At 35.3% G+C, this 16,133-nt stretch overlaps 1 pseudogene; it reads right to left on the bottom strand.

The window, feature by feature from the left end:
• Positions 1-15,366: 15,366 nt before the first annotated feature.
• LOC122753836 lies at positions 15,367-15,654 on the bottom strand (annotated as a pseudogene).
• Positions 15,655-16,133: the final 479 nt, after the last annotated feature.

The raw sequence follows: 16,133 nt of genomic DNA, 5'->3' as shown, positions 1-16,133 counted from the left end.
AATCCTCTACTGCCTTGGGCTGTGAGAAATTAACAGTGCATCAGCATAGCTATGCTCAATTAGATTTCCTCGATTTTCTGCCAAGGATTCTTATTTGCTCACAATCAAATAGAGTCTTCTTCTTCATCAAAATGCCTTTTGACTTTGTTATACACTGCCCTGGAATCTGTCATACTGTCAACACTAATAAATGCTATTTCTTTTAGACAGATTCCATTGTTAAAATTTAACGTTTTTTTTTTTTTTTTGTCTATAACATTTTTTTTTTGCCTGCCTATATAACATTTGTTCCCTTACCCATTGAGAGCTAATGGATTCTCTTGTGGAACTCTCTCTCTTCTATTATGTTTATTATTATTTTCTGAAACATTGTACAACATATCTTGTAGTTAAAATGGTGTCACGTTTGAATAATCTGAGAACATTTACAGAAGAAGCTGATCAGGAGACTAAAGGGCTTTGAGTTCGTTCCATGACTCAAACACTTGAAGAACCTCAGTTGATTATATTGTATCAAAGAAGACTTAGAGAGGACATACTAACCATCTTCAAAGATTTGAAGAAACCAGTTCATGTGGAAGAGAGATTAGATTTATTTTCCTTGGCATCTGAGGGAAAAACTAGGAGCAGTAAGTGGAAATGTCTTCTTGAGATTTTGCTTTTTTGTTTGTTTTTCTTTGGGTTTTGGGTTTTTTTTGTTTTGTTTTGGTTCTTTATAATAATTTCTCCTGATTTTCCTCCAGGCAATTCTTTCTCAGTTGTATTTGCTAGTTGTCATTGCTTAAATATGAGTATGTCCATAGTCTCTGTTCTACGTTGTCTTTCTTTTCCTTCAATAAGTCCTGTCCTAGTTATCTTATCAGATCCCATGGTTTCAGTTCTTATCTTTATATATATGATTCCAATATCCATCTATCTAGCCTATGAATCTATGTTGAATTTCAGTACAGAATCACTAACTGTTGGGACATTTCCAAATTAATTTCTGTAACAAACTTAAGCTAAACATATCTAAAACTCTAAGGAATTAATTGTGATTTGAAGTTTTTATAACCCCATTTTTGCTTCATCGTGGTCAGACAGAAAAGTTTTATTTCCTTTTGATAAATTGATTATTGCTTCAAGTATCTGTTATTGTTTTTATACTAGATAGAGAATCCATGGACAGGTTAATTTACTTAATGACAATTCTGTAATAATTTTTAATATTATCAGCCATTTACATTTATATATCATTGTGACTATGTATATTCTAGGTATGGTTTGAGATTATTGCATATATTACAATTATATCCTGAGTAATGTAGCATTACACACATTTTTGTCATCATCTTGTCTTTGGTGATATTAACATGAGATTTATGAATTATGGAAACTTACCATTTAAGAGACTAATTGCTCTTACACTGATCATAACAGAGATGGTTCAACTCTATGATGCAGGCCCTGAAGAGGATATATGTACAACAGGAAGAGAGACAGTTATAGGTAAAATGCCCTGATGGAGGCTGAGAGAACAGCCATTCAGTGAAAACTGGAGGCAGAATTCCCTTGGTCTAAATCCATTCAGCAAGTCCATAGTTTGCTGATGATAGTGGCTATGTAGAGCACAATCACTGGACATAGTCCAGTTTCTTCCTCTCTCTCTCCAAAAAATGGCCTGGTGTCATGGAAGCTCCAACACATGAACCTAGTTCAACTTGACTCGTCTTCTTTACTCCATTTGGTAGCATGGTCGGAATCCATCCACCTGGGGATATCACAATTACTGGATATCTACAGAACCACAATATGTGGTATGGTAAACTTCCCATAATATTTTTAGGTGTCACCATGGACACAATACTAAACTTGGCCTTGATCCAGACACATTGTGGTAAAAAGTATTAAAAACCAGGATCACAACTGCCTCAACTCTGTATTGCATATGGGTATAAGTATCCTCCACAGGGAGAAATGTAATATGATGTATGTATCAAGTTTAAATTTGTTCTATATGGGTTATATTTTGAAGAACTCTCACTGTTTAATTTGATCCCTGATAATGTTATACTAAATATTATTGGAAATCCAGCAAACAGCTGAAGAAGTAAAAATATCCAGAGACAACCAGAATCCAGACCAGAATCCAGACTCCCTGATGTTATCTTAACACTCAACAAAGACAAGATTTCAAGGATTCCAAATGAACATTTTTTCCTTCTCTTACTATATACACCATATGTAATATGTATCTTCTGCAGAGGCTTTCTCTCTATAGACATTGTCAAAGCACAAGTCCATGAGGAACTACCCCTCTGGACAAAATTTTCCCTTTCTCCCCTTCCTATATTGTTATTAGCATATTGTTTGTTAGCATAGGTTATGATATTCTGTTATTTTTTATTGCTTCATCACGGAAACACCCCGTGTTTCTTAATGAAACAGGAAGGGGATATAAGGAATTAACTGTGATTTGGAGTTTTTATAACCCCATCTTTGCTTCACCATGGTAATAAAGAAGAGATGCAAGCTTTAAAAGCCTAAAAGACAATGGGTGTGTACTTTAAGAGATTATACAACAAACAACACGAAGAACATTTATTGAGTCAAAGTATCAAAACTAAAGTACTTAAGCCCTATCTGGAGTTCCCCCAAGCCCACATGGGCCTGGCCAAATTATAATGGGGATAGCCATGGGAGTATGTTAAACCAATTGGAGAGTCAGCCTGGCTTTAGAACCAGTTTTCCTGTGAGAGGGACAGGAAAGGGGAGAGGATTCTCAGAGAGGGACAGAGAAGGAAGGTTGAGAGAAAGAGAGACAGGGAGAGGGAGAGGGAGAAGGGGAGGGGGAGGGGTAAGGAGGAAGGGAAGGGGGAGGGGAAGGGGGGAAGAAAGGGAGAGGAACTGGTGGTGTTTGATCTTCAGACCTCAACAGGAGAGACTGCAAAGCTGATTCTCTTTAGAACTGCAGACTCCGGGTGGTGGTGAGTTTGTGTTCCTTCCAGCAAGGCTGGCTCGTCAAGCCAGCTAAGCTGGAAACAAGTTTAGTGTTTGAGTTAGTTTTTGCCAGACCCAAGGTGTTCAGAGTAGCTGAGGAAGTAGAGCTTATTCAAGGTACCTGAGGGCCTTTTTTACCCTAGAGATTAAATTTTAACTTTCTCTATCCCCTTTCTCATTGTACCTGGCTTTATCAACTCAGCTTGTGTTGTAAATTTTGTTACCATTAATAAAACCTGATTTGTTTGTGAAAAACCATAACTGAAAAAGAGGCAGTTTGGACAAGGGGAAACTCTGGACTTAGAGGTCCCCCATTATTTTCTGAACCCCAGTATTGTGGTGAGCCACCCAATTAACTCTCCCCATAGTGAATTTGGCCCAGACAAAACTGAAAGCTTTTATAATCTCAACAATTTTTCTAACTTTTCTAATTTTTGTGAAGTTAGGGTACCAGCAACCTTCCAGTTATCAGCATTCATAAATTTGGGGTAATCCCATTCCCACATATCTATGCAATTGCCATCTTGTCAATTTTACCTCCACATCTCTTGAATAGGTCCATAACCTTTCAATTGGACTATTCTAATAGCCTACTAAGTGGTATCTAGTACCAATATCTCTCCTATAAAACTCATTCTCTGTACAAGTGCTAAACTGATATTCACAAATTATAGTTTGATTCATTTCAAACTCCTCAATTTCCTGCTAAAAAAATTTCAGTGACTCATTATTTTCTTGAGGATACTATACAACTCCCTTATGGGATATTTAAACCCCTCATATAGTATCTCCAACCAATCTTTATAAACTAGTTTCACATTAATCCTTTACATAGTCTACATTCCAACTATCCATATTCTACCTCTGTATTTTTGAAAAGCTATCTTCTATGCCTAAAATGGTCCTAGTGTCCCATTAACCTCCACTCTAAGAATAACTACATTTGTGGTTAAGATCAAGTGTCACTTCCTGGAAAGGTCTTTGCTGGTTCCACAAGTTGTTAGTTTCATCCTTCTAGGAAATAGATTTCCTTTGTTGCATTCCCTTTTTACATATTTTAATTTTGTGTATAAAGTGTTTCTGCCTCTGGAATATAAAGTCCCTTGAGGGTATGTTGTATTCATTGACAATATTATAGAAGAGGATTACTATAAAGGTCATGTTTGAACTATTAGGTAATATCTAAGACCCTTTCTCATTTTTGAGCTTCTTATTCTATGAAAGGCTGTTAAGATATTTTTTTGCTCTGATTATGTTAATATACATTTGCTCTGGTTATGTAATTTTTTGTATAGGTCACAGTGTGTAAGATGATTTAATAGATATTAAGTATATCTATAGAGAAGAATAAGAAGGCATATGAACTGACGCAGAATAAAGTAAAGAGAACCAGGGGGAAAATAGACAAAATACCTTCAACAATGTAAATGGAAATAAGAAAAGAAAAATAAAATAAAACCCTATGTAATTATTGTGAACAAGCTCAAACACAAGGATAAGGTATGAGAATGCATTTCTCTCATCAGTAGCAGTAAGAGACTGTAGATTTGGAACACTGCAAATGTTACTGGACTTTGTTGATGTGTTTGTTAGTTTTGCTAAACAGTTTTCCCCTCTTTGTATTTTATGCTTTAACATATTTCTTTGTGGGTGGAGGAAAGGGACGTTGATAATGGTGATATAAAAATAAGATATATAATTTTAAGAAACATTTCAGAGATGTATTATTAGCAAAATGTCAGATAATAGAAAATGGACTAAAAACATTTATTTAACTTCTGTACCAACAGCCCTTAATTCTGTTCTTAAAAATAACTTTATAACTATCAACTAAGAAAACAATCCTAGTAACTTTGTGAAATTAGCATGGGTAGTCCAAATCATAAGATTACAAATTTGGAGTTTGAAGGGATGTGAGTGGTCATCTAGTTCCACCTTCCTATTTTTATCATAGATGATGAAACTGATATCTAGATATACTGAGTGACTTCTCCAGTGTTACATAGTGAAAGAGCTGAGAATTGAACTCAGATACTCAGTCTCCAAATCCTGTTTCCATGTCTGTTGTGGGGGCAAAGGTGTGTTCATAAAATTCAACCTTAGTTCACTTACTGATTTCTTAGTACCCTGAAATAGTTACATGAATGTAATTAGAGGAAATATAAAACAAAATAGATTTGGGTCTGTGATTTTGCCCCTAAAGAAAAAAAAATACATTTCTGAACAACATTTACCAAGATTTTTACAGCATTTTTTCAATAGATGTTTCTATTCCTAGTATAAATGATCCTTCCAAGTCATGAATCCAAAGATTTATGTTAGGAATCCTAAGGGAAAGTGCATCAAATGGAACTTGACACAAAGTTGCAGAATGGCGTAATACAAAGAATAATGAATTCAAAGTCAGATAACCTATGTTCAAGTTCTCATTTACTATTGCTCTCTACTATCTCTGTGATGTTATTCATTTGCTTACCCATTTAAATATCAGAGGAAAAGTTCCAATATTCAGTTTCTAATTTCAGGACCAGGTCTGTGCTCACCATGTAATTCCATTCCTAACATAGTTAATCAGAACTATAAATTCTGTTTAATCTAGTTACTATGTATGACAAAAGCCAAAAACTACCTAAACAATACTTTGTTAATGCACAAACACAACAAAAAGAATGAGCAGTTGTTAGGAGTACTATGGATATGTAATACAGAACAAACTTTTTGTATTGTAAAGTTTTGAGATTTGAGAGGCATTAGCACACTCACACTTCTAGAGTTATAAGAACTTTATTAATTATAGGATAGTGAGTAGACAAGGACAGTAAGTTTCAGAAGCATAGAAATAGAGAAACAAAGACATAATAACAATTTCAATCACAACTACAGTAATAAAACACATACATCACCAAATCAGAGAAGCACCAACATCTGGATTTCTAGCTGGGAATCCCTGTTCACAGCTTCCAGAGTCCTGAATGGGAAAGGTCCAGGGCAGAGCGTCCTCTCTGCAGGTGAGATTCCACAGACCACTTTCCCAATGAAGACTTCTATACAGTTTTAAACAAAGAAAACATTAAGTCAACTGCTTGCTCGATGAGCAGAGATGGTATCTTCCCTCCTCAAGGACCGATCAAGTCTGTGAAATAGGAAAAACATCCTGCTTTGACTGGAATACATTTATCCATTTCCAAACTTCTGCAAAGGTTCTGTTTTGTTCCAAGGAAGCAGGCCAGGCTTTCGAGGAAGAAAAGAAACCTATCATCCTGATTGATAAAAAAATAAAAAGCGTCCCAGCAAGTCTATATTCTCATGAACAGGGAGGATCTTCCTGATTTCATAATTAACCCTTTACTTTTAGACATATGTGGGCCTTAAAAATTCCCAATCCATAAGAAAAATCACTGAGGCATAGCTCCAAGCTAATAATCATTTATTAAAGGGTCCTAGCCCCTTTTTGATGAATGGGACCTCAGATCTTCCTCGTGATCTGAAATGCCCCTTTTCCCGGGGCCTTAGATTTATAATACTTGATACCCAGTTGATATAGATAAGGCAGAGTAAAATACAGAATTTCATTAGCTGACAGACTTATACCATGACTCTCCCAAAGGGCAAAAAATGATACATCTGCATAGGTGGTCACAGGATGGGCAAAGCACGGGTCATCTTGACCAAGTGGTCAAAGGATGGTAATTACCTTGTATTTGGCAAGAGGGGATGATGACAAAGGGCAGAGAGGCAACAGAAATATTTAGGGGATTTTCCATATCATTAAGAGCAACTTCAGGGGCAGTTAGGTGGTACAGTGGATAGAGCACTGGCCCTGGATTCAGGAGGACCTGAGTTCAAATCTGGCCTCAGACACTTGACACTTACTAGCTGTGTGACCCTGGGCAAGTCTCTTTACCCCAATTGCTACACCAGAAAAAAGAAAAAGAACAACTTCACCACTTTGTGCTGAGTAATGATGATTAGGCAGAAAAGGGTAGAGGTCCAAAGGTCCTTTCACTGGCCATGGACTCATTTATCAGGTCAAAAGGGTGGAGGTCCTCTAGTCAGCACACAGTAAAGGAAGTGAACATCATCATAAGAAAGTGAAGGTATATCTTGCAGTTTAAAGTCTTGGGGGCTATGACAAGAAGGGGCCTAACCTTATTTAATTATACCCAAATATAACATATGTAAATATGTATTAATATTAGTTGATTAAATGGAATAAATATATATGAATAGATAAATATAAGAGAAATAGTCACTACTGCCTCTATGGAGTCATATTAAACTGAATAATACTGTTCTGAAATAAGCCAGCCAACTAAATAAGATTGGTGGTCTAAATTAATCATTTCCCCACACCTGTTGAATTTGTTGTTTAATTTTCCTTAGCTGCTTTTACTCTAGCTATGTTGCAAAGGATGGATTATTGGCTAGATATGTGAAATAAATGCATTTGGAAAATAATAGAATATCAATATGTAAGTCATCAATTAAAATAAAATATAATAAAAATTATGCCAAAAACACAAAACAATTTAACTGCTCAAAGTATATAACACAACCAATGAGGAGGTTAGACTTTTGAAAGACTTTAGCTCTCAAAGCCCCTGTGATATGTCCTTATATAGTGGGGAAAATAAGCCGTATGCGTTCCTCATTGTCCCAATTTGTATAACTCGTAGAGACTTCCACCTTATGCCTCCAGCCCACAAAAAGCTCATTTCTCTATGCCATATGTCTATGCCTTGTAATTTTTTTATTAACGAAGTTAACAACAGACCTGAGTTTTTCTTTGTAGAGTCCATTCTGACACATGGAAGGCCAGATTCACAGCTGAAACTTTTGACCCCAGGTGATCTGTTCCAATTGGATATATGTTGAATTTGGGGGAGAAAGGGGATTCAGAAATAGAGTTTTGTCTCCTGTGGTTACAGAAAAGCATGCTATGAAGCCAAAATGGGCAGATTAATCAGAATATTCCTTTGTACATGTGAAAAAATATTTTCTGCTCTGATTTGATATGATGTTTATTGCCTGTAATGTTAGCATTTTAGGACATAAAGTTACTTTAGAAAGTCACATTTAGTGCATTCATTTTTTTATTGCTTTTCCCTTGGTCTCTCAGCACTTCAGATGATTGCTAGGGCCATGTGGGTGCTTGATCATTTTTTTCAGTAAAAGTTATGAATATTTCTGAGTGTTTCAGTGGTGAATGCTTTTTAAATGCTTTGTTCTAACAGTATTTTGATCTGTGGATTTATGTATCCGGTCCTTTGAAAAAACCTGTTCCATTGCCTGGGAGGTTTTGGCTGTGTTGTCATACTGTGCCTTCTGTTTCCCCTTAAATCAGTTCAGATGTTTTTATAGAGTTTGGTCCCTGAAATATCTTGGATTTTCAGAGCTTTTCAGAAATTTACATGATTACCTGGATCCAGCAATCATCTTCCTTATAGTTTGAATTTCTTCTTTTTTTAGAGGCTTCTTCTCTTCTCCTTTTACAATTATTAGGTTTTCATGATTTTTTCATGATTTTTTCATGATTTTTTTCATGATTCAACTGCTTGAAAACCAAGACACCCATATTAATCATTCCATATATAAGTTAGCATTTATTAAGTACCTACTACGTGTCAAAATCTATACTAGGAGCTGGAGATAAAATCACAAAGGGGAGACAGTTACTGACATTAAGCAGCATAGATTTTAATGATCTTTATATCTCTGCTGGTATTTAGAATCATGTTGAATTGCTATTATTCAATCCTTCAAGTCCTTCCTTAAACTTTCCTTACTTCCTAAACTACCTCCCTAACCCTCTCATTTTCTTAGGTGCTCAGTTTTTGAATGAATAATTTCTATTCTTGAATTCATCTCCATAGCATTTACTCCTCAAATTGACTTCTTATACCAAGGAATCATGAAATTTGCATCTCAAAGCACACCTGTGCTATAGTGGGAAAGAGTATGTGAATTTGAATATTGATTCTGCTTTTTATCACCTATGGGATATTTACTAAGTCCTTTAATCTCACTTAGCCATAGACTTGATAGCACCTAACATAGAACCTTGCACATTGTAGTAACTCAATAACAGCTTGTCTAGTTGGGTTAAATTTTATCATAGGAACTCTGGGCTTCTTGAGAATAGTATTGTCACAAAATACAGACCATAAGATCATCTGTCTAGAGCTTAAAGAAATCTATGAAGCCATTGGTTTAACCCTTTCATTTTTACAGTGAAGGGGGAAAAAGTTACCTGGAGTATCCCAAGATAATCTTAATATTAAGTATCAATAAGTAGGAATTGATCCCACATTCTCTGACTCCAGTCTTTTTTTTCCCAATTCCTCATCAATATGAATGAGGGAAATACTATACATCAGGTATTCTCAGACACTGGCCATGGGTGCCTTGGGGGCTTCAATTACTTCAGTAGTTCCCAAAATCCATATGTCCACTGAATGTTTTCATCTTGATGATTTTAAACTCAAAAATATGGTGAATGAATATGAGGTTTATAAAATTTGGTAAAGTTAAAATAGATCATCATGTATTATGTATCTTTCCTCCACAAGAACATTTTTCAACAACATAAAAGTAGTACATTCTTGGAGGACGCTGTATATTCTTGCACAGTACAGAGGAGTTAGGAGTCATAGAACATCAATTTAACATTTTCCCAAGATTTCTATTTCACAGGCTTCCATCCTTTGTTCTGGTAATTATCACTAAAGTTTTATTGTTGTAGCCAATTTCTGCAGACATAATTTCTTTCTGCAATATTTAAAAGGAGTCTCTTGTTTTTCTCTCAAACATTTCCATGGCTATCTCCAGGTTTCTTTCACAACTGTTTTTGGACCTCTTCCTATTCCATTTAAGATTCTGTTTTGTATTAATTATTTGGTTAGCATGTCTTATAATTCTCATATCGCTTGGATATAAGCTCTTCAATTTAAGGGATTATGTCTTAATTGATTTTGCATATCTGTAGTATCTTTAAAATGTACTAAACAACAACTGTTTTCATTGGCAGTGATAGATCTGCTTAGGCAACCCAATAAGATAGATAAGCCTTTCATGAAAATCTGGTCAACAGTGGTAGCTATGGAAGACAGCTACATGATCAAAGGGTAAAGGGCTGGGACTGAAGTCAGAAAGACTTGAGGTCAAATAATGTCTTACTTATTAACTTTGTGACTCTGAACAACTTACTTAAATTCTATTTGCCTTAATTTCCTTTACTATAAAAGGGGAATAATAATAATAGCATCTACATCCCTGGGTTGCTCTGAGGATCACATGAGTTAATATTTATAATGCTCTTAGCACACTAGTTGGCACATAGTAGACACTTAATAAATGCATGTTTCCTACCATTCTTCCATTTACACAAAAGAAAGGGTTTTTTTTTTACAAACTTCTGCTTCTATAAATATGATTTTTAGTTTTTTTGAACAAGTAATAATCCAACCCATCCTCTAAGACCCAAATATAAGACCATATTATCCAATGAAACATTCCCTTCTGACCTGAGAAAATTATTTATTTACTCTTAAATTATGGAAGAGCTATCGATACCAACACATAGGAAAGTATCTTTGAAAATAAATAAATCCTAAGTAGTTATCCAAGGTACAGAGAGGTTAAATGATTTTCACAGGGTCATGCAGCTTCTAGAGGGACAGGGTTTGGACTAGTCTTTCTTTCAAATTTAGCATTGTATTCACTAGGCCATGCTTTACATGTTCATCACTTTTATGGCACATAAAATACCACTTGGCAACATAATTCATAGAACCATGGATGTAGAGCTAACTAACCCCTATTTTACAGAGGAAATTAAATGGCAGAAAGGTTAAACAATTTGCTCAATATATCACATACAGAAAGTTTAAAATATTGCAATGAACCAAGGTCCTTTGACCCAGAACCAATGATTTTTTTTTTTTACGTTATACTCTATCTGTCTTATCTTTGCTACTAGAAAATAAACACCTTGAAATGTCCTTAATTGTTAGTGCCCCTTCCCAAGGCAATGGAAATAACAATGCAAATAAATTTGCATTTGCATTCTACATTTATCATCTAGGTTTGGGAACATATTTTTATCCCTACCTCTGTCCCAATAGAATAAAAATCCTTGAGTATAAGAACTGTTGTTGTTATTGTGTTGTTTTTGTTTCTTTCCTTTGTGTTTCCAGTTCCATAACAATAATTGTATAGGTTCATAGATTTATATGGACAGGGCCCTAAGTGTTTTTGTTTTGTTTTTGTTTTGTTTTTAATCAGTCAAGTGTATTTTCTTTTTTTCTATTTTTTTAGAGTTTAAAAAGTTTATTTATTTAGAATTTTATTTTCCCCAATTACATGTAAAAACAATTTTAACATTCATTTTTAAAACTTTGTGTTCCAAATTCTCTTCCTCCCTCCACACCCCCCTTAAGAACTCAAGAAATTTAATATGTTATACATGTGTAGTCATGCACAACATTTCCAGCAGGTTGTGAAAGGAAACAGACAAAAATTTAAAAAAAAATGAAGTAATAAAAATATGCTTCGATCTGTATTCAGAAACCATAGGTTCTTTCTCTGGCGATGGATAGCATTTTTTTTTTTTTAGTGAGGCAACTGGGATTAAGTGACTTGCCCAGGGTCACACAGCCAGTAAGTGTTAAGTGTCTGAGGCTGGACCTGAACTCAAGCACTACTGACTCCAGGGCTGGTGCTCTATCCACTGCGCCACCTAGCTGCCCCTGGATAGCATTTTTTTATCATAAGTTCTTCAGAGTTGTCTTGGATCATTGTATTGCTGACAATAGCCAAGTCATTTATAGCTGATCATATTGCAATATTGATTTTATTTTATATACAATACATTGCATTTTGCATCAGGTCATGTAAGTCTTTCCAGATTTTTCTGACAGTACCCTGATTTAATTTCTGATAGCACAAAAATCTTTCATCATAATCATTCCATAAAATTTGTTCAGCCATTCCTTAATTGATGGGCATCCCCTCAATTTCTAATTTTTTGCCAACAGAGAAGAGCTGCTATAAATATTTTATTCCTATAGCTCCTTTTACTTTTTTAAAATTTCTTTTTGGATACAGACCTATTAGTGGAATTCCTTGGTCAAAGAGTATGTGTGTTTTTATAGCCTTTGGCCATAGTTCCAAATTGTCCAATAGAATGTTTGAATCAGTTTACAAATTCAACAATGGTACTTTATGTCTCATTTTTCTGATATCCCCTACAATGTGTCATTTTCCTCTGCTATCCTATTTTCCATTCCTACGAGTACAAGGTAATAGACTTGAAATGTTTTTACTTGCATCTTTTTAATCAATAATGAGTTAGAACATTTTATATGGCTATAGATAGCTTGATTATTTCATTTGAAAACTTTTCATGTCTTTTGATCATTTATCATTTGGGAAATGGCTGTTATTTTAGTAAATTTGACTCTGTTCTCTATATGTTTGAGAAATGAAGCTTTTATCAAACACACTTGCTTTAATTTTTTTCACATTTACTATTGCTATCTGTATTTCTAACCATCCTATTCCCTCTTTTCACCATTTACTCTATTTCCTTTCACACTGTCCTTCCTCAAAAGTGTTTTGGTTCTGATGGTCCCCTCCCTTCTTTCACAGCCCCCCATCTCTTTCGCCTCCTATTATCCTATAGGGGAAGACTGATTCCTATATCCAATTCATTTTGTATGCTATTCCCTCTTTGAGCCAATTCTGATGTGAGTAAGTTTCACTCACTCCCCAGCACCTCACCCATCTTTCCCTCCACTGCATAAGCTTTTTCTTGCTTCTTTTATGTGAGATATTTTACCCTTTTCCACATCTCCCTTTCCCTTTCTCTCAATGAAATCCTCCCTCACCCTTTCATTTTATTTTTTAAGATATCATCTCTTCATATTCAATTCAAATACTATACCTTTTGCCTAAATATACTCCATCCAACTGCCCCAGTAATGAGAAAGTTCTCTTTTTTTAATTAATAAAGTATTTTATTTTTTTTTCCTGTTACATGTAAAGATAGTTCTCAACTTTTGGTTATACAAGCTTTACAATTTCAGATTTTTCTCCCTCCCTCCCCTCCCTTCCCCCTCCCCTAGAGAGCAGGTAATCTGATATAGGTTTTATATATATATATATACACATAATAACATTAAACATATTTCTGCATTAGTCATGTTATAAGAGAAAAAATCAGAGCAATGACGAAAAACCTCAAATTAGAAAAACAACAGTACCAAAAACAAAAGAAATAGTATGGTTCATTCAGCAACTATACTCCACAGTTCTTTTTTTTTTTTTCTGGATTTGGAGATCCTCTTCTATCATGAGTTCCCTGGAACTCTTCTGTACCATTGCATTGGTGAGAAGAATATAGACCATCACAGTAGATCAACACACAATGTTGATGATACTGTGTACAATGTTCTTCTGGTTGTACTCATCTCACTCATCATCAGCTCACGTAAGACCCTCCAGGTTTCTCTGAACTCCTCCTGCTCATCATTTCTTACAGCACAATAGTATTCCATTGTATTCATATACCACAACTTGTCCAGCCATTCCCCAATTGATGGGCACCCCCTCAACTTCCGATTCCTTGCCACCACGTAAAGAGCAGCTAAAAATATTTTTGTACATGTGGGTCCCTTTCCCCTTTCCATGATTTCTTTGGGAAAAAGACCCAAAAGTGGTATTGCTGGGTCAAAGTGTATGCACAGCTTTATCGCCCTTTGGGCATAATTCCAAATTGCTCTCCAGAATGGTTGGATCAGTTTACCGCTCCACCAACAATGGATTAGTGTTCCAATTTTCCCACAGCTTCTCCAACATTTATTATTTTCCTTTTTTGTCATTTTAGCCATTCTGATAGGTGTCAGGTGGTACCAATGAGAAAGTTCTTATGAGTTACAAGTATCATCTTCCCATGTAGGAATATAAACAGTTTGACCTTTTAATATCCCTTATGATTTATTTTTCCTATTTGCCTTTGTATGGTTCTTTTGGGTCTTGTATTTGAAAGTCAATTTTTATATTCAGCTTAGGTCTTTTCATCAAGAATGCCTGAAAGTCCTCTCTTTCATTAAATGCCTCCTTTTTGTCTTGAAGGGTTACACTCAGTGTTGCTTGCTAGGTGATTCTTTTTCTTTCTTTCTTTTTTTTACTTTGTTGTTCAATGAGGGTTAAGTGACTTGTCCATTATCACACAACTAGCAAGTATCAAGTATGTGAAGCCAGATTTGAATTCAGGTCCTCCTGAATCCAGGACCAGTGCTTTAGCACTGGGGGCCACCTAGTTGCCCCCTGGCTAGGTAATTCTAGGTTCTTGTACCAGTTCCTTTACCCTCTGGAATATCATCGACCAAACCTCCCAATTCATTAATGTAGGAGGTGCTAAATCTTGGGTTGTCCTTACTTTGGCTCCACAATACTTAAATTATTTCTCTCTGATGGCTTGCATTATTTTCTCCTTGTCTTGGGAACTCGAATTTGGCTATTATATTCCTGGGAGTTTTCATTTGGGGTTGGATCTCTTTCAGGAGGTGATTGGTGGATTCTTTCAATTTATATTTTTTTATCTTCTTGTTCTAGAATATTAGGGCAGTTTTTCCTGAAAATTTCTTGGAAGATGGTGTCTTGGCTTTTTTTTTTTCATCATGGCTTTCAGGTACTCCAACAATTTTCAAATTATCTTTTCTTTATATATTTTCCAGGTTAGTTACTTTTCCAATGAGATATTTCACATTGCCTTCTTTTTTATTTTATTCTTTTTGTTTTGTTTTATTATTTCTTGATTTCTCATAAAGTCATTAGTTTCCATTTCCTCAATTCTAATTTTAAGGAGTTATTTTCTCTTTGTTTCTTTTTTTTAACAAGAAGTTTATTTAAACAACAAGATGTTTGACTTGAAGGGAAAACTATCTAGGAACAATTTCTTTATAGTAATTTGTCCCTACTGAATGACAGAGATTGCTCTACATGTAACAGCTATGTAAAAAAAGGTTATAAAATTGTCCTTGGTTTTATAATGATAAAAGAAAAACATTGAAATTATCCAATCAAACAAGGTATACAAATATTTTTTTTGTTATTGTTGTTAAACAGGGAGAGCAAAATAACTTACTGGAATATAAAGATAAAAGTTGAATGAGCATGCCACTAATGGAAAAAAGTTCACATTTTGCCTGTGCACATACACTACTTACTTCATGTAAATAAAGGAATGGGGGAAGGGAATCAAAGAAGAGAGAAAACTATACTTCAGTAATCAGGATGTGGATGAACCAAATCTTGGTTTTCTAATTGTGAATGTTTTGTTTTTCTTGGGAGCAGAGTTCTGGAGTAGAGTTGCAGATTTTCTTTTTAGTAAACAGCATCTGTCTGCTACTGGAATACATTAATTGTATCTCCATCCTCCATTTCCAACTGTGCAGGTTTGTCTGTTTCATTGATTGGCTGCCCATCAAATCAGAATCTGATCTTCCTCCTTGACAAACCCTGTCATTCACAATAGGCTTTCATTAGTTTACTAAGTGGTGTGTTCTTCTTAATCTTAAATTGAACCACCAAACCATCTTGTCCTGCCACTTTCAAATTAATGTGGTCATTGTTTTCAGTTTTGACTCCTTCCTTCTGCTTTTTGTTGGCCATGGTGAGTCCAGGGGTCTCCTTAGCCACTGCTTCACAAAAGAGGCACCAGGACAGTTGGCTCCAAAGTAACAGAAAGAAGCAGCACTGGCTCGAGCAGGAGCAGGAAAAGGAGGAGAAAGAAGATGGTGCTGGTGATGGTGGGGAAGAGGAGGAGAAGAAGAAGGAGCAGGGGAATGGGGAGGAGGAGGAGGAGGAGGAGGAGGAGGAGGAGGAGGAGGAGTTATTTTCTTCAGTGAGCTATTTTGCCTCCTTTTCAATGTTTCCAATTGGGCTTTTCAAGACATCCTTTTCCTCATAGGCTTTTTTTTTTACTTCTTTTACTATTTGGCCTGGTTTGTTTTGTAAGGTGTTATTTTCTTCAGTATTTTTTGTGTCTCCTTTAGCAAGCTGTTGACTTTTTTCCCCCATAATTTTTGTATCACTCTCATTTCTCTTCCCATTTTTTCTTCTACCTCTCTCTTTTTTTTTATTTTCAAAGT

Source organism: Dromiciops gliroides, chromosome 4, assembly GCF_019393635.1.
Source record: "Dromiciops gliroides isolate mDroGli1 chromosome 4, mDroGli1.pri, whole genome shotgun sequence".
Taxonomy (NCBI): domain Eukaryota; kingdom Metazoa; phylum Chordata; class Mammalia; order Microbiotheria; family Microbiotheriidae; genus Dromiciops; species Dromiciops gliroides.
The sequence above is the reverse complement of the archived record's forward strand: the minus strand, read 5'-3'. Positions and strand labels throughout refer to the sequence as shown.